General features: G+C 36.1%; 1 long non-coding RNA gene and 1 other non-coding gene across 2 annotated transcripts in view; both read left to right on the top strand.

Annotated features, from left to right (window-relative positions):
* The window catches only part of LOC138706300 (uncharacterized), a 576,727-nt gene that overhangs the window by 442,401 nt on the left and 107,378 nt on the right, over positions 1-26,948 (top strand). The window lies entirely within an intron of this gene.
* Positions 16,638-16,711, top strand: TRNAT-CGU (transfer RNA threonine (anticodon CGU)). Its single transcript has one exon. It is a non-coding gene; the product is annotated as a tRNA-Thr (tRNA).

Genomic DNA, 26,948 nt, shown 5'->3' with positions numbered 1-26,948 from the left:
GATTAATTTTAGCCAATAAAACATTTTCTTACATGTGTAGAATTATTACCAACTGCTGTTGATTAGTTAAAATAGTGCTAATAAACGTTATAGTTAAGTGTTGGTTATCTTAAACAAAATTATGTTGAACAAATGGAAAATACATTAACAAAGCGTTAAAAATAAACAGACTGTTAATTTAACATTCGTTAAGCAAAATTAAACATTACTTGGACAAACTGGCCATTAGCCCTACAAAAGTAATCAATAAACTAATCAAAACAATATTACAGTACAAAGCAAAGTTACCTAGGTACTGCATCTGTTTTAAGTGTAACTGATATTAGATAACAAAACTCTTATCGCATTATGCTTTTAAGGTGATATTTGTGAGCTATTTCCTATCATCAGAATATTAAGTTATTTTCTCGAAATCTGCTGAAGTTATAGAGCTGACATTTTTACAAGACGTGGGCATGTATCTTTTGCTTATGATGTAACAGTAGTTGCTTCCTTAATTCATTTCCTTACAAACAATTTCCATGCGAATATTTTCAAAAAATTTCAAGACACTATCTTGCGAAACGCGTGTATACGGTATATTAGTTTTACGAGAACATTCTGTAAGGTTACTAAGTAAATAGGCCTATACCAGAAAATTTCATTTTTCTATACGAAAAGTTGAGAAAATATTTCTTTTGGAAAAAAAAAATCAAACTTGTGAAAAATGAGCATTAAAATTGAAACTTACATTCTTATAATGCACTTATACTTCTCAGGCAAATCTAAAAATTAAAATGGATGCAGTTTTAATAAGTTCTCTTCCCTTTATCTATTGAATCAGTGCTGGCCATCCCTGAATATAGCTCGATGAAGCGGCATTTACCACCTCTTTCGTCAGTTTCTTTCCTTTCCGCTGTAAAGCGCTCAGGCTCTCCTCGGCTCTAAAGCGCGCACTTGCTCCTGTGGGCATCAATTGACATGCCTGTTCTAACCTAATAACGAATTTTACTACATCATTTCTCTTCCGCTTATCTTTCATATTTTCCATTATGAATATTATGTGTAGTTTAAAAGAGGCGATAAATTAATAATTACCATACAAATAAATCAAGTAGTTAGTTGATAAAAGCTTTCAGTTTGGATTGAAAATATGTTTTGTTTCTTTTATAATGCAAATATGTAAACTTATTTTTAATATAGATAGTTGTTAGTTCACTAATACGGTATCCAGAATAAACCGTAAGTAATGTCATTAATTTTAGAAGGCTATCCTTTGAATTAATCCAAACAAAAAAATTTTATACAGTTTTGCTCGTTTTTATTTCCTTTTCGAGACAAAAATTGTTTTATATAAAAAATTCCGTAGCATGTTTTGGGAAAGCCATTGATTGAATTTCCATTACTCTCAATCAACTTAAGAGAGCAGTGAGTTATGATAATAAATGACTGAAAGAATTTTAGTTTTGTTCTTTAAACGAGCAGACATTGATCTGAAGAAATATAACATTGTAAAATCTCTTTGCAGAACGAAAAGTTATGTAGTACATTTGTTCGGATCAAATTTCTGCACATTTAATGGATTAGGTACAGCTTACAGCAGTAAAATTTTGGAAATATTCAACATTTTTTTTCTTCCATTACTGTATCTTGTAGAATAATGAAAATTAGTGTGTGTGAAATACCGTCCTTCTGCTATATGAAAAAAATATATTTTTACGATTAAAAAAAAATATTTACTTTTTTTTTTCCAAAAATTCAGTTCACTGTGCAGTGATAAAGCGTTGCCAACATAAATAAAAAACTATCCAACAATCTATGATGAACTTTTTTGTGTGTATTTATGTATGTCATATCTACAATATGATGCAAAGTCACTTCTCTATGTATGTACCTTTGATAGATTCCCAGATAAAAATAAATTCATTTAAAAATAGTCAAATGTCAGTATTTTCTTCTGACACAAAATAAAAAAAATATAATATATAGGCCTATATTAAGGAATGTAGTTTAAAGAGCATCACATTGTAAATATGAATTTCAGCAATAAAACAAAAGCGAGAGAGCATGAAAAAGTTACCAAGTGTATGAGTTACAAGGGAAACGCTTTAACACTGCACAGTAAACTGCCATCATTCTGAATTTTGAAAAAAAAAAAAAAAAATATATATATATATATACACACACACACACACACACACACACACACACACACACACACACACACACACTGCGAAATCAGTTCCGTACGGGATGGCTGCCAGCTTTTACTACCAGTTTTTCTACACAACACTATATTATCTTAGGTATTATACAGCAATTAAGACAAAAGAAATGAGGAGACAGAACACAGAAAATACGTTTAAACTTTAATCATAAGACACTGTAAGCTATAAGTATTTTAAATATTCCCGGTCTTACTAATAAACCGTGCATAGTTCTTATACGAGACTTATGCAGAGTTGAGACAGAAAACGTTACTAATAAACCGTGGATAAGTGATGGATGTATAAACAGTCTGTAACTATACAATGAGAGTTGCTTTGCTGGAGTTATATACACGAAACTATTTGTTTAAGCGGTTGTATATAGAGAAAAAATGGCCGCCCCTCTAACAGCTGTTCGTATCGACTGTCATTTTATGATAATGGTTGCCTTGTAACCACAGAAGAACAAATCAAAGAGCACAGAATAATTAGAATAATATTGCTACAGTTTGTACTCTTTGTCCAAAATATAGTGTGGTAATCAATCAGAGCCAGTTGTACTATCGATATTTAACACGGCATCATAGATAAAAATATAATAGGATGTGAAATTGCGGTCAGCACCATCTGGCGCCGGGGGGGCTGAAATAAGATGATCAGCGCCCAATGTCGTAGGTGGTCAACATTAGAACTAAGTATTGCGTACATTACCCAGATTTCTCTATTTATCCGTCCGAGATATTGCTCGAAGAGCCAATGGCAGATAGAAACTTGCTAATAAGTGAACATAAAGTGATGCTACGTGTGTATAAGCAGTTATGTTAAACAGTGATGTTTATGGACGTTTTAAAATAGTGTTGTTGAATGTATTGTAAAGTAATAGTAATATAATAAATTGAACTATCTATGTAGTTCTTGCAGACTTTTCCATTGCGCTGTACAATAAATACCCAAAGAATACAATCCCAATTATCTAACTTTTGCTTTATTTTTTTTGTCCCTGTCTGGTTATAGTTTAATTGGGTAGTGTAAAATAGATCGTCTCTTTTATCTTTCTGTTGGCTCCGGTAAGAATTTTCAGTAGAAGATGCTGTGAGGAATAAAAATGTAAATGTTTTATTTTAAATTGGGTTAGTTTTGAATTCGATGAGGGTGGGTTTTTTTTTTTAATTCGTCAACTTTTGATACAGTATTGAAATCTTGGGTGATCTCCCGACTGTTCCTAATTACTTTTACTTATTGCTGAGAGGTAGTTCATTTATGATGCCGCACTCCCGTCATAACCAGGATGAACAGCGTGAAAACAAATTTGATAGATAACTATGCGAAGAGGAACAAAGGTGTACGATGTCTTGTGTAGTACTGAGGGTTATAAGTTCCTAGTTTTGATACTTACACATTTTGGTGGGAATGTGCCTGTTTATAAAATGTTTCAGCGAATCTCCTAATGATAACTGGGATACTTTCCACTTTTAGATCTTGATGTATCTCTTCGTTTCTTGTGTACCACCCGCTGTTATGAATTACACGTAATACTTTATTTTGTACAACTCGAATGGGATCTAATGTTGTCTTAGGTGCGTATCCCCATACTGTAGAACCATACAAAAGCACTGATCTAATCAGCAATTTATAAATTGTCACTTTTTTAGAAGTTGACAATGCACGTGTTTTTAAAAGGGGATACAGTTGTACCATTCTTGCTATTGATGAGGGTGGGAGGGAATACTTTCTGCACAGTTTAACATTTTCGTCACCAGGTGCGCTGCTAAATGCATGGAGTAATTACTCTTTTCGCTACTTGGTGCGCTGCTAGATGTAATAACGCCCCTCCCTCCAACAGGTGGCAGCAAGATCAATTTCTACAACAGCGCCTCTAGTATGTGTTACGGGAAACTCAGTAAGATTCGCATCCTATTATATATTCATCCATGACGGCACACTAGAACGCTCTACCGGATGCAATAGAGAACCTCAGATATTCTATTACCTTTCGTAATGAAGTAATGACGAAACTATGACGTAGCTGTGTAACAGTTGTACTGCTATACACGACGTATGTAGTGATTATTAGTAAGGAATTTACACACGACTCATAAACGAGCTACTCATTGTTTAATACAGGGTGCGTCAGAAAGAACGGATGGATTTCACATGGCAAGAAAATTGTAAAGATTCATCAAATCAAAAATTTATTGTTATCAACATATTCACCAATACATGCAGTTTATTTATGTAAAACAACATTATCCATATGATGTCCTTGGCTTTCAATACAGGCATCGAGGCGTTTTCTGATGTTCGCCATCACTTTCACAGTCATAGCTGGTGCAATTGCCACGATTTCTTCACGAATCGCTGTCTTCAGTTCGTCCAGTGTATGTGATCGATGTTTACAAACTTACGCCTTCAAATGGTCCCAAAGAAAGAAGTCGCAGGGCGCGAGATCTTACCGTAGCCTCGGACAATCTCAGTGCAATAGAATTTCGTCCAGGTGATTTCTTCTTTAATGTTGAACCTGTGATACGAAATGAAGCCACCCACCGCAAAATTGTATTCCGAGTTGGAATCCTAGCGTGACATCCAATGTCGAAATGAGTCCTGAGTGGCGATCACAGACTCTTCATTTTTCAAAAATGTCTCTACGATGAAAGCACGTTGTACACCAGACCAACACCATATTCTCAACTGAAACTGCATTCTATGGCTGACCCAACAGTCGTGGTCCCCCTCACTATATCTCTCTCCTCGTTGCGTATCGATAGTTTGAAATCCATCCGTTCTTTCTGACGCACTCTTTATAAGACAGTTAAACGTCTGTATATAGAGTTTTATTAATAAGACTGTCCGATTGTAAGTATAGATTTTTGTGACGCCATTAAAAATAGAACCATGTTCAGGAAAGATGTAGATATAGTAGTAATATTAAAATGAGTAGCAAAATTGAACTCAGGCACCATGCTGTTCTAATCGAGACATAAAATAATACGAATTTATTTCGTAACGGACAGAACAGAGCACTATTGTGATTAGAAGTACTGTTTAACATGCTTCTTTCTCTCGTGTAGCAGTTGACCAGACTTCTGTAATTGAATTTTTACAATATGTTTTTAATTCTAGACTGAAAGTTCGCAATGTGCAACCTGTAACAGTTTCATCGCTTTAAATTCCGTCTCGGATACTGGACACAGAAGCAATTTTAATATATTTCGAATGGTAGAATTTTAAACATGGATCGGCGTGTGGACGAATGAAGTTTATCAGAGTTCACTTTGAGCATAGCGCTTTTAGTGTGACTTTTAAATGGTTTTAGAGTGATGACTGTAATTTTTGAGTTCACTCATAAAATATAGACTATGCATAATATTGGTAACCGATTACGTCACGCATCATTAGTAAAGCTGAAAGTTACTCTCTATTGCGCTTCATTTCTTGAATGTTATTTTTAAGTGACCGTCTATAATATTTGTAGTCATTCATTCATCTCGTAGTTCACAGAGTTGACAGAGTCAATATTTATTGGACAATCCAAATAGGTTGATGATATATGCTCAAATATTTGAATTTCCTTGATCAAATTTAATCGATTAAATTGAATAGCATACTAACCGTGTAGTAGTATTAGTAGTAGTATTTATTTATTTAACCTGGTAGAGATAAGGCCGTGAGGCCTTCTCTGCCCCTCTACCAGGAGATTCCAACTATAATATGAAGAATAAAATTACAATTATTATTAAATTTAAATTACAATTACAAATAAAATTACAATTAGTATTAAATTTACAATTACTATTACAATAAAAATCAAAATACGAAAAGGTTACCTGACTAATTAAAGCTAGATAATTTATCATAGAAAAACAAATAATATTTTATATTTACTGAATTACAAATTAAACCTAGAATAACAAAATTGTATAGTGAACAAATTACTGAATATTGAAATATTTTGTGATAGATTAAGGAAACTATTTACAAGAAATCAATTACTGACCAAGTGCCTAGTAAGTTTGCGTTTGAATTCAATTTTATTTCGACAGTCCCTGATGCTAGCAGGTCGCGAATTCCAGAGTCTTGGCAGGGCTATTGTGAAAGAGGATGAGTATGAGGAGGTGCGATGGGATGGTATTGTTAGTATTGTTTCATGACGAGAGCGTGTGTTCAGATTATGGTGGGAAGAAAGATAAGTGAAGCGAGACGACATGTACGAAGGAGTGGAAGTGTTCAAGATTTCGAAGAGAAAGAGAGGTGAATGTAAATTTCTTTTCTTATCTAGTTTAAGCCAACCTATTGCTTCCAAGGATGGGGTAATATGATCATATTTACGAACATTGCTTACAAAACGTACACACAAATTATGAGCACGTTGAAGTTTCGTTTTGTTGTTGCTGGAGAGGTCTTTTAGTAAAATGTCAGCATAGTCAAAATAGGGAAATACAAGCGTCTGCACAAGGGACTTTTTTGTAGCTGAGATGTTAAAAATTGTAATTTTTGGGCATTTGCAAATATGGAAAGGATTTTCAACAGAATAATTTTCATATTATTCACAACTTGAATTATTGCATAAAGTTCATATTATGAAAGTGTTAATGCTAGAATATTAAATAAAATAAATTAGAATAAAATATGTATAAAAGGGTTGAATAAATTTAATTACTGAATATTGATAATAATTTTTGTTACAGTATGAACGAAATAAAAAGTATAGGCCAACTCATTAACATGTTTAATCCTCGTGGGTTTTTGAAATCGAAAACGCGCAACATAGTCAATACATCACAGAATACAGTAACTTTTGTTTCGGAAAACAGAGTAGGTAGTTCGTGTTCCAGTAAGTAGGAAAGCATTTTACTGATGAGCCCCCGCACACTTCAGCCTTTGCCAATGTTCTTTCCATATGTATGCGCGATGAAAATCGTGGGTAACTAAAATCCTATTTGTAGCTAAATTCATGTATTTGGGATTTCCTTGAGTTATATATACCATTATCTAAATGAGAGACAGATAATGGCAGAACAGGTTTAGAACTATTTTTAAAGGCGTGGAAGGAAAAAAAGTGAGTGGAATTATATAGACTATTTCGTTTTTATCACGTCATTCCATTTTCGACCAATGAAGTGTAATGAAATTTTGAATTCCAACCAATCACAGTCACCTTTTGCGATAATTTTTCCAGCTAGATTTATCGCTCTTTTGTTGACGTCGTACAAAATTTTGTCCAATATTCTTTTGAGGAGATTAACTCCGTACGTAGATGAAATTATTGGGGATCATCAGTGCGGTTTTCGGCGTAATAGATCGACTATTGATCAGATTTTTTGTATTCGGCAGATAATGGAGAAAAAATGGGAGTATAAGGGTACAGTACATCAGTTATTCATAGATTTCAAAAAGGCATATGACTCGGTTAAGAGGGAAGTATTATATGATATTCTTATTGAATTTGGTATTCCCAAGAAACTAGTTCGATTAATTAAAATGTGTCTCAGTGAAACATACAGCAGAGTCCGTATAGGTCAGTTTCTATCTGATCCTTTTCCAATTCACTGCGGGCTAAAGCAGGGAGATGCACTATCACCTTTACTTTTTAACTTCGCTTTAGAATATGCCATTAGGAAAGTTCAGGATAACAGGCAGGGTTTGGAATTGAACGGGCTACATCAGCTTCTTGTCTATGCAGATGACGTGAATATGTTAGGAGAAAATACACAAACGGTTAGGGAAAACACGGAAATTTTACTTGAAGCAAGTAAAGCGATCGGTTTGGAAGTAAATCCCGAAAAGACAAAGTATATGATTATGTCTCGTGACGGGAATATTGTACGAAATGGAAATATAAATATTGGAGATTTATCCTTCGAAGAGGTGGAAAAATTCAAATATCTTGGAGCAACAGTAACAAATGTAAATGACACTCGGGAGGAAATTAAACGCAGAATAAATATGGGAAATGCCTGTTATTATTCGGTTGAGAAGCTCTTATCATCCAGTCTGCTGTCAAAAAATCTGAAAGTTAGAATTTATAAAACAGTTATATTACCGGTTGTTCTATATGGCTGTGAAACTTGGACTCTCACTCTGAGAGAGGAACATAGGTTAAGGGTGTTTGAGAATAAGGTGCTTAGGAAAATATTTGGGGCTAAGCGGGATGAAGTTACAGGAGAATGGAGAAAGTTACACAACACAGAACTGCACGCATTGTATTCTTCACCTGACATAATTAGGAACTTGAAATCCAGACGTTTGAGATGGGCAGGGCATGTAGCACGTATGGGCGAATCCAGAAATGCATATAGAGTGTTAGTTGGGAGACCGGAGGGAAAAAGACCTTTAGGGAGGCCGAGACGTAGATGGGAGGATAATATTAAAATGGATTTGAGGGAGGTGGGGTATGATGATAGAGACTGGATTAATCTTGCACAGGATAGGGACCGCTGGCGGGCTTATGTGAGGGCGGCAATGAACCTTCGGGTTCCTTAAAAGCCATTTGTAAGTAAGTAAGTAAGTAAGATTTATCGCTATCAATTTATCGCAAGATCATTCTTTTGTTTAGTCTTTGTCGCCAACTGTTTCCCCGTGAATTCATGATCATGAATACATTAAGATGCAACTACACGGTTAAACGTTTCTTTCAACTTTAAAGCAATGAATGCAAGATTGATATTTAATATTAATTAATATGTTTACGCAGTGAAGACGACGTTCAAAACGGCGCACCATGTAGACACAAAATCTTCATGCATCTTAATTGAACGTACCTTTTAAACTTGATTCTTTCAATATTCTTCCCAGATTGCACGCATACGCGATTGGAATATTAAACTGTCTAGATGCAGCTTTAGTTCCGTTACACACTACAGCGAGAATGCGTTTGTCGAGCTATGAAAAATGCTTTCGTGTAGCACTCATTGTAAGTAACGGTCGAAGTAAGGCACAGCTGACATTTGCCCTGCTTCCACAGGTAACTTAACCTATAAATTGTAGCCTATAAAATTGGTATTTTGTGAATGAAATGAAACAATTGATAGAAAGTCAGATGTTAAAATTTATGTAACATCATCGCATATGAAACCCAAAGATATTGCATAGTAATAATAAGGTTTTTGATTAAACAGCCTTCCGTATGGCGTAATATAATTCGTGAATTAATTAGGCCTATCTATACAGAGATGGCTTCACTGTGTAGCAACATGTCTCGCTGTGAATACATAAGCATTGGTACATAGTTGTCCCCACTGTTACTGTTAAATTAAATTATGATTTCAGCAGATAATGAAAATGTATTTATGTTCTAATAATAAGAGAAAAGTACAGTACATGTAATTAAAATTGTTAAACCTGTATTTCGCAATTGGCATTACTGAATAATAACATAGAATTTCTTTATTGCAGTAATCAATATTCATCTACGAGTATTTCAACTTCACAATGTCTGAATAGGTTAAGTATTCGTTAATAAACAATTATTAACATTTTGTGATCGAATTTTAGGGATATATTAGTTACATTTTTATTTTATTCACGAAATAGTTCTAATAAATACCACTCGAGTTCTGAGATTACTACAGATAGTATGATGAAAAATTTCTGTACAGTTGCATTGGATGGCCACTATAAAGACATTTCTCTGACGGCCAGTTTTCCTTTTCATGAGTGAGTGTAACGTTGTGAATCAATGTGAAGTGCGTCATTATAACGTCTTTTTAGTTGTAAAATGCCATTCAAGTGTTAATTGTAAGGGAAAAAATAAAATCCATTTCCAAATAAGTCGATAGTCGACTTTTCCTTCCCAAACGACATTCCTTCTCATTAGAATAATTTAAATCAACAAATTAGGACAAAAGATCAACTGGTGCATGTCCTATTTAATCATATCAGTGCTTCTGAGATGACATTAAGGCCCAATTGTATAAAACTCTCTGACTAAAGATCATCTTTGATCGAAGATCGAAAAGTGAACCGAGTTCAGACACTTCTTCTATTGTATGAAACTTTTCTGCGATCAAATTACCTTGGTTCAAATGCAATCTAAGTTCACGTGAAAAGGATTTGGCAACATCGCATAAACAGGTGAAATACGTGATGCGCGGACCATGTTATACAGGTTTGTTCAGTGTAGCCAATCTAGCGACTTTAACTCTTTTTCAACAACAATTTCTTTTAACTTTTATATTGCTTAAATAGGGATTTAGTGATCTTTTTAGCACCCCATAGTGACAAAATGTAAGCTTTCTTTGTTGATAATGAGAAATCTAGCGACTTTACAACTACTTTTTGGCGATTTTCCGTACACTCTGTTGCAGACACTGTTTTTTTTTTTTTGTGCATTGTAAATAATGGCGGACAATAAGAAGAAGGCTGACTGTTCTCCAAGTTGTTATCATGTTATGGTGTTTGATACTGCTAAACATAATAAAGCTTTATAAAACGACAATGTTCGTTTAGTAATACAGTTAATTGAACATTTATGAATGTATCTATCATATCCATAAATAATTAATGGTTGTTATAAACATAATATAATTATAGGTTATGTTATTTGATACTGCTGAACACGATAGAGCCTTATAAAATATAAGAATGTTTGTGTATTAAGGCAAGTAATTGAAAGAAATATATATAAATGTACCTAATATATCTATTAATATTAATAATAATGGCTATTTTATTTGCACAACTTGTCACTCGTATATTTCAAACAGAAAATAAATAACTGAACTTGGATCATCTAACTTAATCGGAGAAATTTCTTCAGTCAAAGTTGACTTTAGTTTGAGACAAATTAATCTCAGATTAGACTTTATACAACACAAAATTCCAAGTTCAGCTGAAACAAGGATCAATTTAACCTCTGATCTAAGATTAAATGGTTTATACAATCGGGCCTAAAAGTCTTAAGTTAACTTCTAGATGAGAACTTAACTGATTTCAAAGCAATGTTGGAATTCCAAGGTGCAGCATACGCTCCTCAATATGTGGCAGCAATGTCTCTATTCTGTACCGAGTTGTGCCTAATATTCCAAGATATCTTCGCTGAAGATTGGGCCTTGAACGTGATGACCAGAGGTAGGAAGTTCGTATCAGAATTGTTAAGTTGTGTGAGCTTGGACTATACATCCTCCGAATTAATAATAGTAATGCGGCTCTGAACGTTAATATTATATTATAACCTGTAAAACAAGTACGTACAGTAAGTTGGTAACAGCTGTGGACTATTCATACTCGTAGTTTACCAGAAGTGCAATAAAACATACGTAATTACACGTATTAATTTAATAACAACAAAATCATACAATTACAACAAAAATTTATTTTTTGCTTTAATAATAACATTATACAAATTCATAAGTCCCGCGCCGTGGCGACGCGGTCTAAGGTATCCCGCCTAGGACTCGCGTTACGGAATGCGCGATGGTTCGAGTCCTCATGGGGGAAGAAATTTTCTCATAAATTTCGGCCTGTGTATGGGACCGGTGCCCACCCCGGCATCGTGATGCACTTGGGGAGCTACGATAGGTAGGGAAATCCGGTTTCGAATACCAGCTATAACGGCTGTGTGGATCATCGTGCTAACCACATGATACCTCCATTCTGGTTGGATGATCGTCCACATCTGCTTCGGCATGTGGGCGTGAGGGCAGCAGCCGGCTGGTCGGTCTAGGCCAGTAGTGTCAGAGTTGTAAGCTCCAAACCGGTTGTAGAGCTAGAGTCGGAGCGTGAACTTGTTATGTCTGTGGAAACACCGGAGCACGCAACGAGTCTAGTGGAGCGCTCCGCTCCGGTTAATAATAATAATAATAATAATAATAATAATAATAATAATAGTAACAATAATAATAATAATAATAATAATAATAATAATAATGTTTTATTTTGGCTGGCAGAGTTAAGGCCATAAGGCCTTCTCTTCCACTCAACCAACCTTAAACAATACAGTACAAATTACAAATATTTACACTCCAGCTGTATTCTTCAGTTAAGTTTTAAAGACTAGTAGACTACATATTTATTTAAATTTAGATAAACCTATAAGGTAAAGTAGTAACTTAATTTATGAGCTAATTTAATTCATTAAATTATGATTAATTTAAGATTTGAGATAGCTAGTAGCGAGCGGGCTAGCGGCGTGGTAGAGGGCTGACCTTGCATTCGGGAGGTCCGGGGTTCGATCGCGGGGCCGACAATCCTGAGGTTTTCCATGGTTTCCTCAGGTATTTCCAGGCAAATGCCGGGATTGTACCTCTTGAAAGTCCGGCCATGGACGGCGATCCTTCCCTTAATCCTTTCATACGTGTGAGTGAATGATGTGTAATGTCTTAAATGTTTGTGTTGTAACGGAGGTGGCCCCGGCATAGAGCTCATCCCTCGTCCAGGGAGGCCCTCCATGCCCTTGTGTGGTCAAAAAAGTATGTATGTGATCCATAGATTAATTCCTCTCCCGACAGGTCGCGGCCCTGTAAGGCCCGGGTGGCGTGGGTCGTGTAAATGAACCTAAAAGGGAGAGGATAAACTAAGGTAAAGAAAGAAAGAAAGAAAGAAAGAAGAAAGAGAGAGCTAGTAAAAATGATGAAAATTAATTTAATATAAGCTTACTAGGACTATGTTACAGGGAGAAAAAAATATATATGTAAATCTGAAATATATTTCTATAATGAGAATATTAACACAGTCTACTATATACAGTCGCGAAGCTCAATATGTAGTAAAAATGCAATCATGGGTAGTTTCCCACCACTAGGATCGCTACTATCGCCTCATCATCGCAGATCTCTCTCCTAGCAGACAACAAAATATGTTACACTTTCGTTGTTTTGTTCTTTTGGAAAAATTAACACCTTCCTTCCATTATTGAAATATTAAATGCATAAAGTTAATTTATTATTTTAATGAAGTATATTAAATTCCACCATAAACTCGAAGATGCCTGCAAGAAATAAGTTAATATAATTTTTATTTGTCAAAACGAACTGAAATTTACTATAATAGCTTTACTCATTCAAGATTATAGCGATAATTAACCATGAAACCAATAAATATTAATTTTCATTTTCTTTTACAACAATAGTAATGGAAATATGAATTAATGGAGTAACTTACGTGTACCGGTACTTGTAGTGTAGGCTTACGTAGTTAACAAAGTGGGATGAGGTTAAGCAATAATAATCGCACCAGAATTGGAAATAAAACGTGATCAATAAATTTTATTGTAATAGACTTTTTCTACGTCTCTAGTAAAGCAACAAATAAAAATAACAACAAAATTAACAGCTATAATTAAAAACATATACTTTGACAAAAAAAGTAGGCCTAAGCAATAATAATCCCACCAGAACAGAAAATAAAACGTGATCAATAAATTTCATTAAAACAAACTTAATTTTTCTACGTCTTTAGTAAAATGACACATAAAAATAATAACAAAATTAATAGCTACAATTAAAAATAGGCCTATATCCTATGAAAAAAAAGTAGACCTAACCTTTATTTCTCTGGAAATTTAGCAGCCTAAGTGACAGAACTTTAACCGGTATCTAATGTCCTTTCGGTTAGACTGAAACATTTCATTGTGAAATTTAAGGATATAATGTATTCTAACAGTCACAAAGAACTTCAAAATTAAGAGTTTTGTTTCTGCACAGCATTCTTGTGGAAACCCAGGAACCTTTCTGAATCTTTCGGAAATCGGAAAAAGGATAACTATGGCCTCTTTCTCTTACTGTTGCTACAATTTATAGCACTACAAACGTCTCCTCCTTGTCCCATATTATTATTCCAATTATTATATGTATTTTAGCCATTAATATTTTCATTACAACCATTAACGAACATTTCACAAGCATCAGTGTGAAATACGCAACGAGCTGGCACTCGATAGAAATACGACACAGTCCAAAGTCGACCATGGATAGTCTATTGTTTCTAGTTGCTAACCGCTTGGAGCGCTTTATCACGAGATTTGCAAAAAAACACCTCAAGCTTCGCGACTGTATATAGTAGACTGTGATATTAATGTAATTGCCATTAGAGGTTTTGTAAATCTATTTAGAGAAATTAATGATGATAATAAGAATGGACAGATGTTTAGTCTCTGTCTGACAACGCTGGTCTAGGCCCTTCACGGGCTGTAGCGCCACGGTTTAATAACAAATTCATAATGTTGGCAAAATCGTAAAGAGAAAAAGTTTAGTTATGACTGGCACACAGGTACGTAATTTCAAGGGATTTACAAACGGAAAAAAATTGATGTGCATTTCTAGTATATTACATTGTGAGCTCTTGTTATCTTTACATAGAGCATGCTATGGGTACTTCTCTTTATCTGTATGAAGAGCAAACTGCAGGTCGACACTGTCGCGTGTTCCATTCGGTTGAGAGCCATGGTCGTGTCGCAGTTGGAAGACCAGGGAAGCCAGCGTGTCCACACTGTCATTGATCGAACGGATTTTCGACCGAGGGTGAAACGAGGGAGTGATCAGGATGTTGTGAATCGGCGGAAAGTCAGGGACCACTGATGTGGGTAGATATATCCCTGCTACAGGAAATACTACTCTACGTAAATTGGAACCTCTGTGTTCTGTTGAACTCTGTTTTGATGTTGCATTGATTATAACGGGTGTTTCAGAAAACTATTTCAGAATGTGTGATTCACAACTCTGGAATTGGTAGCTCATTATCGGAATTAAATAATGAAATAGGTATGATTTTAATGTAACTTATTTAGCATTACACATAGACTCAACGTCGCATCGGATGAATATTAAGGGGATACTCCACTAAAAATGACAACTTTTTTCCAAATCATTTTTTCAACAAAATTTTGAGAACATGTTTGCTAAATAAAGGACTAACAAAATCCAAATTTTGAACTCCTAAATGTTTTTGGCTTTTTTAATTTTTTAAGTAATATCTTCAAACCTAAGTTTTAGTACAAAATCTCAATTGAAGAACTTGCGAGAAAAACGATGAATGTCACATTTCTATTAAGGATTACATACTGATCTAATTGAGTCCATAACTGCAAGATGTAGTACTGTTTCTGGAGAAAATATAGGAAAGGATTACTGTATTCGTGGTGATAATTCTCCTTTTTACCATTTTTCATAAGAACAACATTAAATTTCGCAATGATCCATTGAATTAGATAATGACATCAACCTTAAGAAAACTGTGACATTCATCGTTTTTCCCGCGAACTCTTCAATTGTTAAGCTTCTTTTTCTTTTAATATTCAAGGAGAAAAATTCGCTCCGACGCCGGGGATCGAACCCGGATCTCTTGGTTCTACGTACCAAGCGCTCTGACCACTCAGCTACGCCGAATTCAATCCACAGCATCGGACCGAACCTTCCTCCTTCAGTGTATCAATATTACAGATATTATTCTGTGGGTCTAATCAATAATAATAAAAAAAAACTTAAATATTGTGACAGCGACGTAAGATTCGAACTCACGACAAGCGTCCCGCAAGAGAGCAGATCGCGCGTGAGCCGACACGGCTCCACGGAGCACTGAGGGACGGCGAGCGGCGGAGAGAAGAGAGGGGGTGTATTACGTCAACGCGACGAGTGGAGAGTGCGCGCGCAGCTGCTACTTATGGAGTAAAGGGGGACGGACCCTCCCGAATCTTCTAGAGAAGTCCGTCCGAAGTGGAGATAGCCAGATAATTCGAGAAGTCGTACTTTCCAGAAACTGTGGTGTGAGTATAAATTACGCGCGCAAGTGAACGAGAGCAGTTTTCAGTTGATTAGTCAGCCAGTCAGTGAGTAAGCCAGAGCAAGCAAGCCAGTCTTGTGTACCGGAGTTCGACTCGAGTGGGCGTCCGCAACTTTGTCAGCATCCGAAGGCCTGAGTTCGAGTGCAGTGGACCGCAGTTGGAGGGGCCTGAGTTCGAGTGCAGTGGACCGCAGTTGGAGGGACCTGAGTTCGAGTACAGTGGACTGTCTCTGAAGGTCTGTGGTTCGAGATACTGTGAACTCGAGTGACTGAACTAGAAGAACTGTGAACTGAGAACTGATAGTTCTGATTTGTAAATAGTGCTTTGTAAATATTAGTTAAGATTAATAGTTCATTGTTGTTCGTAATAGTTCAAGTAAATTGTCATTGCCGTCAGTGGAGTGCTATAACAAATGCTGTGTTGAGTGAAAATCCTATTGTTGACGAGAGCGTTTAAGGTGAATTGTAGAAAGGAATTATTGTTGGAAGAATAAAATCCTATTGTTGAGTTGAAATAAAGGCACAATATTCTCATAGCTAGCAGTGCATATTTCTCTACAGATTACTGTGCACTTAACTGCGGAATCCCGGCCAAACAGTCACTCAGTTGAGTGCGCCCCGTGTATAATGGCAGTTGACTTGGACATGAAAAAACGTCAACCTATACGCCTAACTTGGGGTCCGGCCACAAAGGGAAACACTGAAGGAGGAAGGTTCGATCCGGTGCTGTGGATTGAATTTGGCGTAGCTCAGTGGTCAGAGCGCTTGGTACGTAGAACCAAGAGACCCGGGTTCGATCCCCGGCGACGGAGCGAATTTTTCTCCTCAAATATTAATTATCAATATTACAGATATTATTCTGTGGGACTAATCAATAATAAAAAAAAACTCTAATATTCCTTTTCTTTTGCCTACATTCACAAGACATACGCAAACATTTCTATGCATTCATTTTATGAAATATCTCATTTATTCACTTTCAGCGATTTTATTGAAATTTTGAAACTGTTGGTTTTTCCTATAATTCATGAAAAAATAAAAGTAATAGCATTTCTTAGTAAAATAAATGCATATAAACATGCAGCTACCTCATAAATACTTGCAATAAAAATTTCATCCCAATTGATTAATATTTGGCTGTAAAAAGTTGGTGTTGAATTAAGAAAAATAAACTTACGGAAAATGGATTTGAAAATAAAATGAATATTAAAATTATTCTTCTCTGGTATATTCATCTAATAAGATCAGGAAGCCAACTTTACGACAAAAAGTTATTAGATTTGTAATCAAAAATTTGTGAAAGAGAATTCTTTGATGAAATAGTATATTATGCAACGAGCCTAGAATGGTAGTAATTAAGACGCGAGTGCTGTATGTTTATGAAACGAGCGCAAGTGAGTTTCATAATTTTCATACCAGCTTCTTAATTGCCATTATAGACAAGTTTCATACGACTTTTTATGCTTGACCATATTTTTAACTTGAAATTATTCAGAAGTATTCATGTTATTCTTATCTGACTGAGGAGCGGAACTGACCTTGTACAATATCTCGCAAATTGTGAGATGTGCGCAGACGCGAAAGTATTGATTTTTTCCCAGGAACAAATGTCCACATTGACCTTGATATATTCTAGAGAGTAAAATAAACATTAACCTTGATATAACCTTGAAATTGGTTTAGACATTGAAAAACGAGATGACAAATTGAATTTATTTGAATATTATTTACAATTAACGTTAATTATTATAGTAACAGAACATAGCCTTCTGCGACAGAATTGGATTTCCAGCCTCCGTGACGTTTCGCTACTTGTCTTTCGATTGCATATCCGTGAATAATCGATACTTGCGCTTTCATATTGCTACAATGGTGTTTTCTGATTGGTGGAACACCTGAACTTTAATGAATAGGTGTACTTTAATGAGGTCCATTAAAGGGCTGCTACCAGGTGTATAATTACTACATTTCGGCATGGTCGAGCATAAAAATAATTTTGACAGCTCTTTAAAGCGCCACGCACCCTTACAGACTTAATTAAAAAGTAATTAAATATATTTCTAATCATAATTTAACTAAATCCAATTGGAGTATGAAAATATGCATTCTAAAGAAGTGAAATAGCCAATAAAATTTGATTTTCAATGGAGTCTTTCCATACGATTAGTATGACTGTGGCGTGGGAGCTTAGAAGAGAATGTCGCTGTGCTTGGTCTATTGCACCACCCTTCTTTCCCAAGGTTACTTAGTCTGTCCTTTATTGTGAGGTTCATAGCTCTAATTGTAAAAATAGCGAGATGCTTGAAAGGAAAATTGACGTAGTCGGCTCTGAGATAACTTCTTATTGAACCAAATATCTTGAATTATAAGTTGTGTCTAACTCTCAACATTTTCTATTACTGTGAAATTTGAGGTCCCTTAAAAGACACGGTAACAATATTGACTAGTTTGAGATTAAGGTTTAATAATATTTTTTGGAATTATTTAAATATAAAATGTTACATAGGCCCTATATCAGAAATTCGGAACTCATTGTCTTCGACACAGAAGAAGACAGCGCAAAGACTGAATAATAATAATAATAATAATAATAATAATAATAATAATAATAATAATAATAATAATAATAATAATTTATTCAACCTTGGCAGAATGGATTGCAAGGAATAAATATCAATAATGGATCAATATACAGAAGGTCATACTGAAAGTCATGAGCAACACATTGTAAAAAAAAAACGATTATATGATCCTAATCTACAGACTTTGCACTATACAGAGTGTTTAAAAAATACGGGGCATAATTTCAGGTATGTATTTCCCACATGTAGACAATCAAAATAGTTCATTACAACATGTGTCCGGAAATGCTTCATTTCCGAGTTATGACCTTCACAACATTGAAATTCACCGGAAGGTTTTTCTTTCCGCAGGTCGTTATCATTACAGAAGATGTTCAAAATGTCCACCTCACATCGATGTCTCATTGACCTGCGAACACGATCCCAAACTCCAGGAGTATTGCGTATGTCCTCAGAACATGCCACAATTCGATTCCGAAGGGATTCCAAATCAGGCACCGGAGACGAATAAACCAATGATTTTAAATGGCCCCACAAGTACAAATCGAGAGGGTTCAGATCAGGTGAGCGTGGAGGCCAAGCAACTGGGCCACCTCTACCTATCCATCGATCAGGAAACCTTCGATCCAAGTACCGGCGAGCCGTACGACTGAAGTGTGCAGGAGCGCCATCATGCAAGAAGTGAATGTGTTGACGATTGATCAATGGAGTGTCTTCTAAAACATGAGGTACAAACGACGAGCCAGCGCAGCATTGCCGTCCGCCTTACCGTACATGAAGTGTATCTCTGCCAGCTCTTGATTTGAATACATGTCGCACAGTCTAACGCCTACACAACACTGAATGTAACCTTCGCCTCGGAATGAACTGTCAGAGTGCCCTCTTAATGTCTTCTTTGACGGCAACGACGTGCGGAAAGAAAAACGTTCCGGTGAATTTCAATGTTGTGAAGGCCATAACTCGGAAATAAAGCATTTCCGGACACATGTTGTAATGAACTATTTTGATTGTCTACATGTGGGAAATACATACCTGAAATTATGCCCCGTATTTTTGAAACACCCTATATATTGACATTTGTGCCATCATTAATTTCTGGCATGTGACCGCAAGTAATGTTTACAAAATGGTCGACAACGATGGTTCGTTTCGTGCTGTCATTAAATTCCTTGTTTAAGGAAAAAAGTCTGCTGCTGAAATTCACCTCAGGCTTCAGCGCCAACAGTGTTAGGAGATGGGTGAAACATTTCGAAGGTGGGAACACGAGCATCCAAGATGAGCCTCGTAGCGGTCGCCCTCGAACTGCCTCCACGGAGCGCAACAAGGAAAGCGTTGGTGAGGGTGAGTTCTGGGATGCATTTTGGTTGAATTTCTTGAACCTGGACAGATCATTAATGCTGTCCGCTATATGCAGACAGTTTTGAAGCTCCGTCGTGCATTGTGCGAGAAACGCCCTGGAAAGAAAATCATCCTGCAACACGATAACGCGTGGCCTAACACTTATCGTGTCACTGTGAAGAAAATTAGAATATTTTAATGGGAAAGTCTTCCGCAATCTCCCTACAGTCCCGCTTTTGGCACACTCTATAATCTTATCGGTTCTGTAAAGGAGCAGCTGTGAAATCAACGCTACGAGATGCTGGAGGACATCCAAAAATCAGTGCGTCAGTGTCTTCGGGAAGGTGAAACGGACTTCTACAGCAAGGGAATTTTCAAAGTTACAGAACGGCGGGAAAAATGTGTGCAAAGAAATGGAGAGTATGTTGAAAAGTGACAGAAAAGTCTGTAGATTAAGGTGATTTACCTGGTTTGTCTAAAAAATAAAAATTATGATTTATAACAATGGGTTGTTCATGACTTTCAGTATGATCCTCGTATAGTGAAGTGTCCTCACATATTAGGCTTATTTGATTCTTGTATGGTCGCTTGGAAACTTTGGCATGTCTTAAATTTCCGTGATACTATAATTCTTTTTTAATCAGTTAATATTGTACGTTATTACACAAATCGACCATTTTTCGAAGAAATGACAAAGGAATATTTTCTCGGCTTGTTCTTCGCGTTGATATTCAAAACCAAAATGACATTTGATTTTTTGGTTACCTACAGCCTAAAGGTTGTGTTCTTAAAATTAGTACCCCTTCCCCCTGTATACCTTGATTTATTCGGGAGAATAAACAAAAATAACCCAAATACCTCTATTAAGATTTTTGTTGATATTCCAACCTCCTAGTACAAGCGTTGCGGAACAGCCTCAGTGCTTGTTACAGCTGGCGCCAGCGTTTTTTGCGTGTGTGCTAGATATATAGTGCCCAGTTTTTGAGCGTGTTGCTAGTGCAGCTGAGAATGGTACCACTTCCTATACACGTCACATCAGTATTTGCCGAAAACATTTGTCCGACTGACTGAGGCAAATGTAAAACATTCGCACTTAACATTCCCATTACTTATTTCATACGCCAAAAACGGTGACGTAAAGCGTAATTTCGAAGAAATTCTTTATCGAATACACGCTAGACCAAACGACGCCGAGCACGCGAAAATGACGCAGTAACCTCACATTCAATTAGGGTGGTAGGCTACATTCAATTAACAGAGTGCGTAATAGTATATAACGAAAAAAATACGTAACGCTGTAGCATATTGGATCGCACGTCATTACGTATAGCTATCAATTTCACTTACAGTAAAAACAATGGAGAGTTCGTTACAAATATGACGCAGAGTTGTGAAATGGACAGTGTATAATAAATTTTCTTTCTAGTTAAATTAAATGAAATCTTATTTCTTAACCAATGAAACTTATTTCTTCTGAAGGCTTACAATACACTACATGAACACGTTATTAGTGCTGTAAACTAGGAATGTGTACATAAATAGTAAATCTATGTGCATTGAACCGTCCACACCTGTGGAGTAACGTTTAGCGCGTCTGGCCGCGAAACCAGGTGGCCCAGGTTCGATTCCCGGTCGGGGCAAGTTACCTGGTAGAGGTGTTTTGCGGGGTTTTCCCTCAACTCAATATGAGCAAATGCTGGGTAACTTTCGGTGATGGACCCCGGACTAATTTCACCGGCATTATCATCTTCATATCATTCAGACGCTAAATAACCAGAGATGTTGATAAAGCGTCGTAAAATAACCTACTGAAATAAAAAAAAATACATTGATCCTTCCAAAAGGTGGAACAATTCAAATACCTAGGAGCAACACTAACAAATATAAATGATACTCGAGAGGAAATTAAACGCAGAATAAATATTGGAAATGCCTGTTATTATTCGGTTGAGAAGATTTTGTCATCTAATCTGGTATCAAAATATCTGAAATTTCGAATTTATAAAACAGTTACATTACCGGTTGTTCTGTATGGTTGTGAAACTTGGACTGTCACTTTGAGAGAGGAACATAGGTTAAGGGTGTTTGAGAATAAGGTTCTTATGAAAATATTTGGGGCTAAGAGGGATGAAGTTAGAGGAGAATGGAGAAAGTTACACAACACAGAACTGCACGCATTGTATTCTTCACCTGACATAATTAGGAACATTAAATCTAGACGTTTGAGATGGGCAGGGCACGTAGCACGTATGGACGAATCCAGAAATGCATACAGAGTGTTAGTTGGGAGGCCGGAGGGAAAAAGACCTTTGGAGAGGCCGAGACGTAGATGGAAGGATAATATTAAATTTGGATTTAAGGGAGGTGATATATGATGATAGAGACTGGATTAATCTTGTACAGGATAGGGGCCGATGGCGATCTTATCTGAGTGCGGCAATGAACCTCCGGGTTCCTTAAAAGCCATATGTAAGTAAATATGTACATTGATCACTTTTCGTTACAGTTAATACTAGTCAAAATGACGTAGATGTCATGTTACAGAGTTTTCCAGTGACCTGTGAATATTAATTATGCAGATGAGCTTAACTATGCAAGGAATAGAATATAGAAGGATATAACATAGTACGAAATACTCATTTTACATTTTAATTTTTTATTGGGTTATTTTATGACGCTGTATCAACATCTCAGGTTATTTAGCGTCTGAATGTAATGAAGGTGATACTGCCGGTGAAATGAGTCCGGAGTCCAGCACCGAAAGTTACCCAGCATTTGCTTGTATTGGGTTGAGGGAAAACCCCGGAAAAAAACCTGAACCAAGTAACTTGCCCCGACTGGGATTTGAACCCGTGCCACCTGGTTTTGCGGCCAGACGTGCTGACCGTTACTCCACAGATGTGGACTTTTAAATTAATACTCTAATATTATTATTATTGTTTGACTATAATTATATGTGTACAAAACCGCCTTTGCTTATCTTAAAATAAATAAATTTCCATTAACGTTTTCGATACATGTGTATCATCTTCAGATGTGAAATGTTAGGGTGATATGAATACCTTGCCTATTAGATGGAACTTAATGTGGTAATTTTCGGGTCATATTAGTGTGATTGCTTGGACATAACTTAGGTTGATCTATGATATACATGCAATGTTAGGTTAAATCACTGCGAGTCATATGATATGATCTAAAATATAAAATAAAACTGTTTAAGAATTGTAACCACTATTGGCGTAGTTATTAAAATGTGAACACTTTGTATAAACGCTTTAAAAGTTTAAATCACTTTGAACATGTGTTGGCTGTGTTTGCCGATTTAAATCACTGCAAGTCATGTTCAAAGTGATTTAAACTCTTAAAGTGTTATTATTATTATTATTATTATTATTATTATTATTATTATTATTATTATTATTATTATTATTATTATATTTCAAATGCAATAGGCTACAAAAATATTCAAACTTAGCATTACAATATATGCGAAATTACAGTTCAATCAGGTCTTAACTCGAAATTAAGTGTACAATTGTGATTGTCTCATGGTCATCTTAGGTTTAAGCATCCTCACTTCAATGTGTCTACAGTATATCATTGGAAACAGTTTTACAGCATTTTAATTATTGACATTGCATTATGTAATGAATTGGTTGTTGCAAGCGAATCCTCAATTTCTTCTTCCTGTTACAGGGATTTCACTCTTGTAATTACTGCGTCCTTATATAAACTCACTTTCTCACAACATTTTTCCAGCACTTCTTCCGGGGTTGAAGGAATTTCTTAATTAACTATGAACCTAATTAGCGTTCATGATTTTTTACAGAAGGGAGGGACGAATAACCTCATACAATTGCTTGCAGATTGTCTACTGCTATAGTATGCAGTATATACAAATGAATAAACACAACACAAGAGGGAAATATACGCTTTTAGAATCACTAGATAGGCACACGATGTTTTCTAAAAATCGAGTAGCTCTGGCGAAGTCCTGTTTTACGCATGAGTAGAATTTTTCAATTCTATTCCTCCTCTCTCGCGCACTAACGGTCGGAGAACGCACAGATAAAGTATCAGAGGTCTAAATTTTGTGACAATCAACAGTCCCACCGTGATATGATATTAAGAGGGATTGTCGTTGTTCTTTAAAGCTTTGTGTTTGCTCAAAATCCTCGATAAGTCGTCATATGCGCCCGGGAGAAGTGAAAGGTGGAATAGTAGAAGAATTAACTATAATAAATAGACAGAAAGCGGGTTTTTGGTCCCGATTCTGAAAGTTAGGCATGCGTTAGTTGTAGGGAAGTCATTAAATTTATAGCTTCGCTCCCCCCGAAAGCCAAGGGATGCTGTGTAGGGACCCAAAATCTGCTGTCTAATAGTTGTTATAATAATAATAATAATAATAATAATAATAATAATAATAATAATGATAATAGTAATAATGATAATAGTAACAAAAATAGTACAATAAGTAATAATAATAATAATAATAATGATAATAATAATAATAATATTATTATTATTATTAATATTTTTAATATAATATGTTAATTTTTACAGTAACTGTTCTTCAAGTGAGAATAACAATAGAAGTACGAGTATATTTACGTAATCAGTGTAGAAGTAAATATGAAAACTACAAAAACTATCGAAAACACAAAATATATGATCAATAATATGTTCCAGCAATAGATTCGTTAGAAATTGTATCACATTTCACTCAAAGCTGTAAAAGGTATAAATCGACGCAATAAAAGATAACGAAGTCACTTTTCTTTAAGGGTGCTATTCATAGACATTTCGCAGCACGCGCTACGAGCGTACTAAGCTAGCCCCGGCTATCCACTGGTTACTAGTACAGAATTCAAATCATATCCTATCGCTAACACTGGTTTATGAATACGAAAAACGCTGATAATCCACCGAAAATCCGCGCTAAAATGTCTATGAATACGACCCTATGTGTCTTACTGCATATAAACGACCGCGATGAGTAGAACGATTATTAGTCCACACCTGTGGAGTAACGGTAAGCGCGTCTGGCCGCGAAACCAGGTGGCCCGGGTTCGACTCCCGGTCGGGGCAAGTTACCTGGTTGAGGTTTTTTCCGGGGTTTTCCCTCAACCCAATACGAGCAAATGCTGGGTAACTTTCGGTGCTGGACCCTGGACTCATTTCACCGGCATTATCACCTTCATTTCATTCAGACGCTAAATAACCTAGATGTTGATACAGCGTCGTAAAATAACCTAATAAAAATTATTATTATTATTAGCCTATTATTATTATTATTATTATTATTATTATTATTATTACTATTTCTAATATGTACATTAGCCAGGCTAAACTCCTTATTGGGGAACCAAACCTGATTAAAATAAACAACTGCTGGTTGTCATAAGTAAAATTTTAAGATGGGTAAGCAGACTTTTGACCGAACACTGCCACTGAATGAGCACATAATATATACAGGGTGGAAGTGAAATAGATTTGCAGATTTTCAGAGCGAATAGCTCATGTTGTATGTAACGAAAAACTATAATATCGTATTGGTGGAATGTTTATATATATATATATATATATATATATATATATATATATATATTTTTTTTTTCGAAAGATGTTTTTCTCCCTAATTTTCAATAACTCTTATTCGGTTACTATTGCGAGTACGATCATGATTTTTGTCTATATCGATAGGAAAACTAACAAAGAATAATTTATCCCTCTGGCGTATTTCAATAGCGTGCACAGGTTTCCTGTAATTTTAATTTAAAAACCTCTAAATTCAAGCCATTGCACGATGCGAGCAAGTGGTAACGTCTTGGCATAGAGCAGCTCACCCACCTAGACACACAGAGTTCGTTGACTTCTTACATCTGTATCAAAAGAAGAGTGTGTTAGCGGCGATGTTGCCGGACTGCTGAAACTTCTAACGTAATTTTCTAATTAACCGTGCATTTAATCACAAAACGTAATGTAGGTTTTCTATTCATTTAAATGTACCCTGTCGTCCCTTACAAGCTACTAGGTTATTTCACTTCCATCGTGTATATTGAGCCTTAGTGATGAGTCAATTTGTAGGAAATGTTGGATGGAGGTTGAGTCATCTCTTCACATTTTGATGGATTGCCCAGGTATAGGCCAAATCAGGCACCGTTATTTTGGAAAACACATGTCTCCCAAGAAATTTCAGGAAATTAAATTCAGTAACATCGAAAAGCTGGTATCACATTGTGGTCATCTGTGTTGATTTACAGTCTTTGAGGTGCACAATGAACCTTTGTGCCTAAGTGTTACAATAGTAGTGTACAGTGGTGTTATGCAATTTTCGAACATGGGAGAGGAAACCAAGACATTAAATATTTCGTCTTATTTAATATTGAAAACGGAACAGAAGATCTGGGCTAAATCCTTAAAGCAGTTTAAACAGGCCTGCAGAACTCGCAAAGTAGGGGAACTATGACGTCAGCCTCACTCCACTTTTATTGGGGATGATCGACTTCCGCCAAGAGAATGAATGTTGATGAAGCCGTTCGTAACTAGAACGCTGTGACCGCACAGGTTGAAAAGGTGGGTGGGGTAAAAGAGGGGAGGAAAGCAGTCGCTCTCAAGAGCTACAGTTCTGCAGGCCTGGGTTAAAACATTAAGGCAGCGGTTATCAGCTCAGAGCACCCTGGGGCTAGAGTCTGTTACCCGCGGAGAACACACTGCACTATGGTGCACTCGTAGCTGCTAGCGGTTATGCTCTCTACCTCTTCCTGCTGCACGACGGGGCACACGGGACGGCTCCGCTTACCCTTTACCCATTTCAGCGAGTGCTGAGGACCACTGCCTTAAGGGATGAGAGTGTAGGACAGGGAATTAACTACAACAAGGTGGAATATTAGCGAATATCGAACTTCACCATACTCGACAAACTTGAACCGAATACACAGGATGATTCACGAGGAAAGGTAAAAAAATCAGGATACGATATCTTAGGCCATTTTGAGTGAAAAAGTTCATATGAACATAGATCCGTTTTCGAACGATGGCGGAGCTAGATGCATTTTTATTTTTTTTTTGGTAAAACGTCTCGCCCCAATGTGAATAAGACGTTACCATATGCTGCTGACGCGAGACA

This window comes from Periplaneta americana, chromosome 1 (assembly GCF_040183065.1).
Source record: "Periplaneta americana isolate PAMFEO1 chromosome 1, P.americana_PAMFEO1_priV1, whole genome shotgun sequence".
In the NCBI taxonomy this organism is placed as follows: Eukaryota; Metazoa; Arthropoda; class Insecta; order Blattodea; family Blattidae; genus Periplaneta; species Periplaneta americana.
Note: the sequence above shows the minus strand (reverse complement) of the source record. Positions and strands in the feature narration are given on the sequence as shown.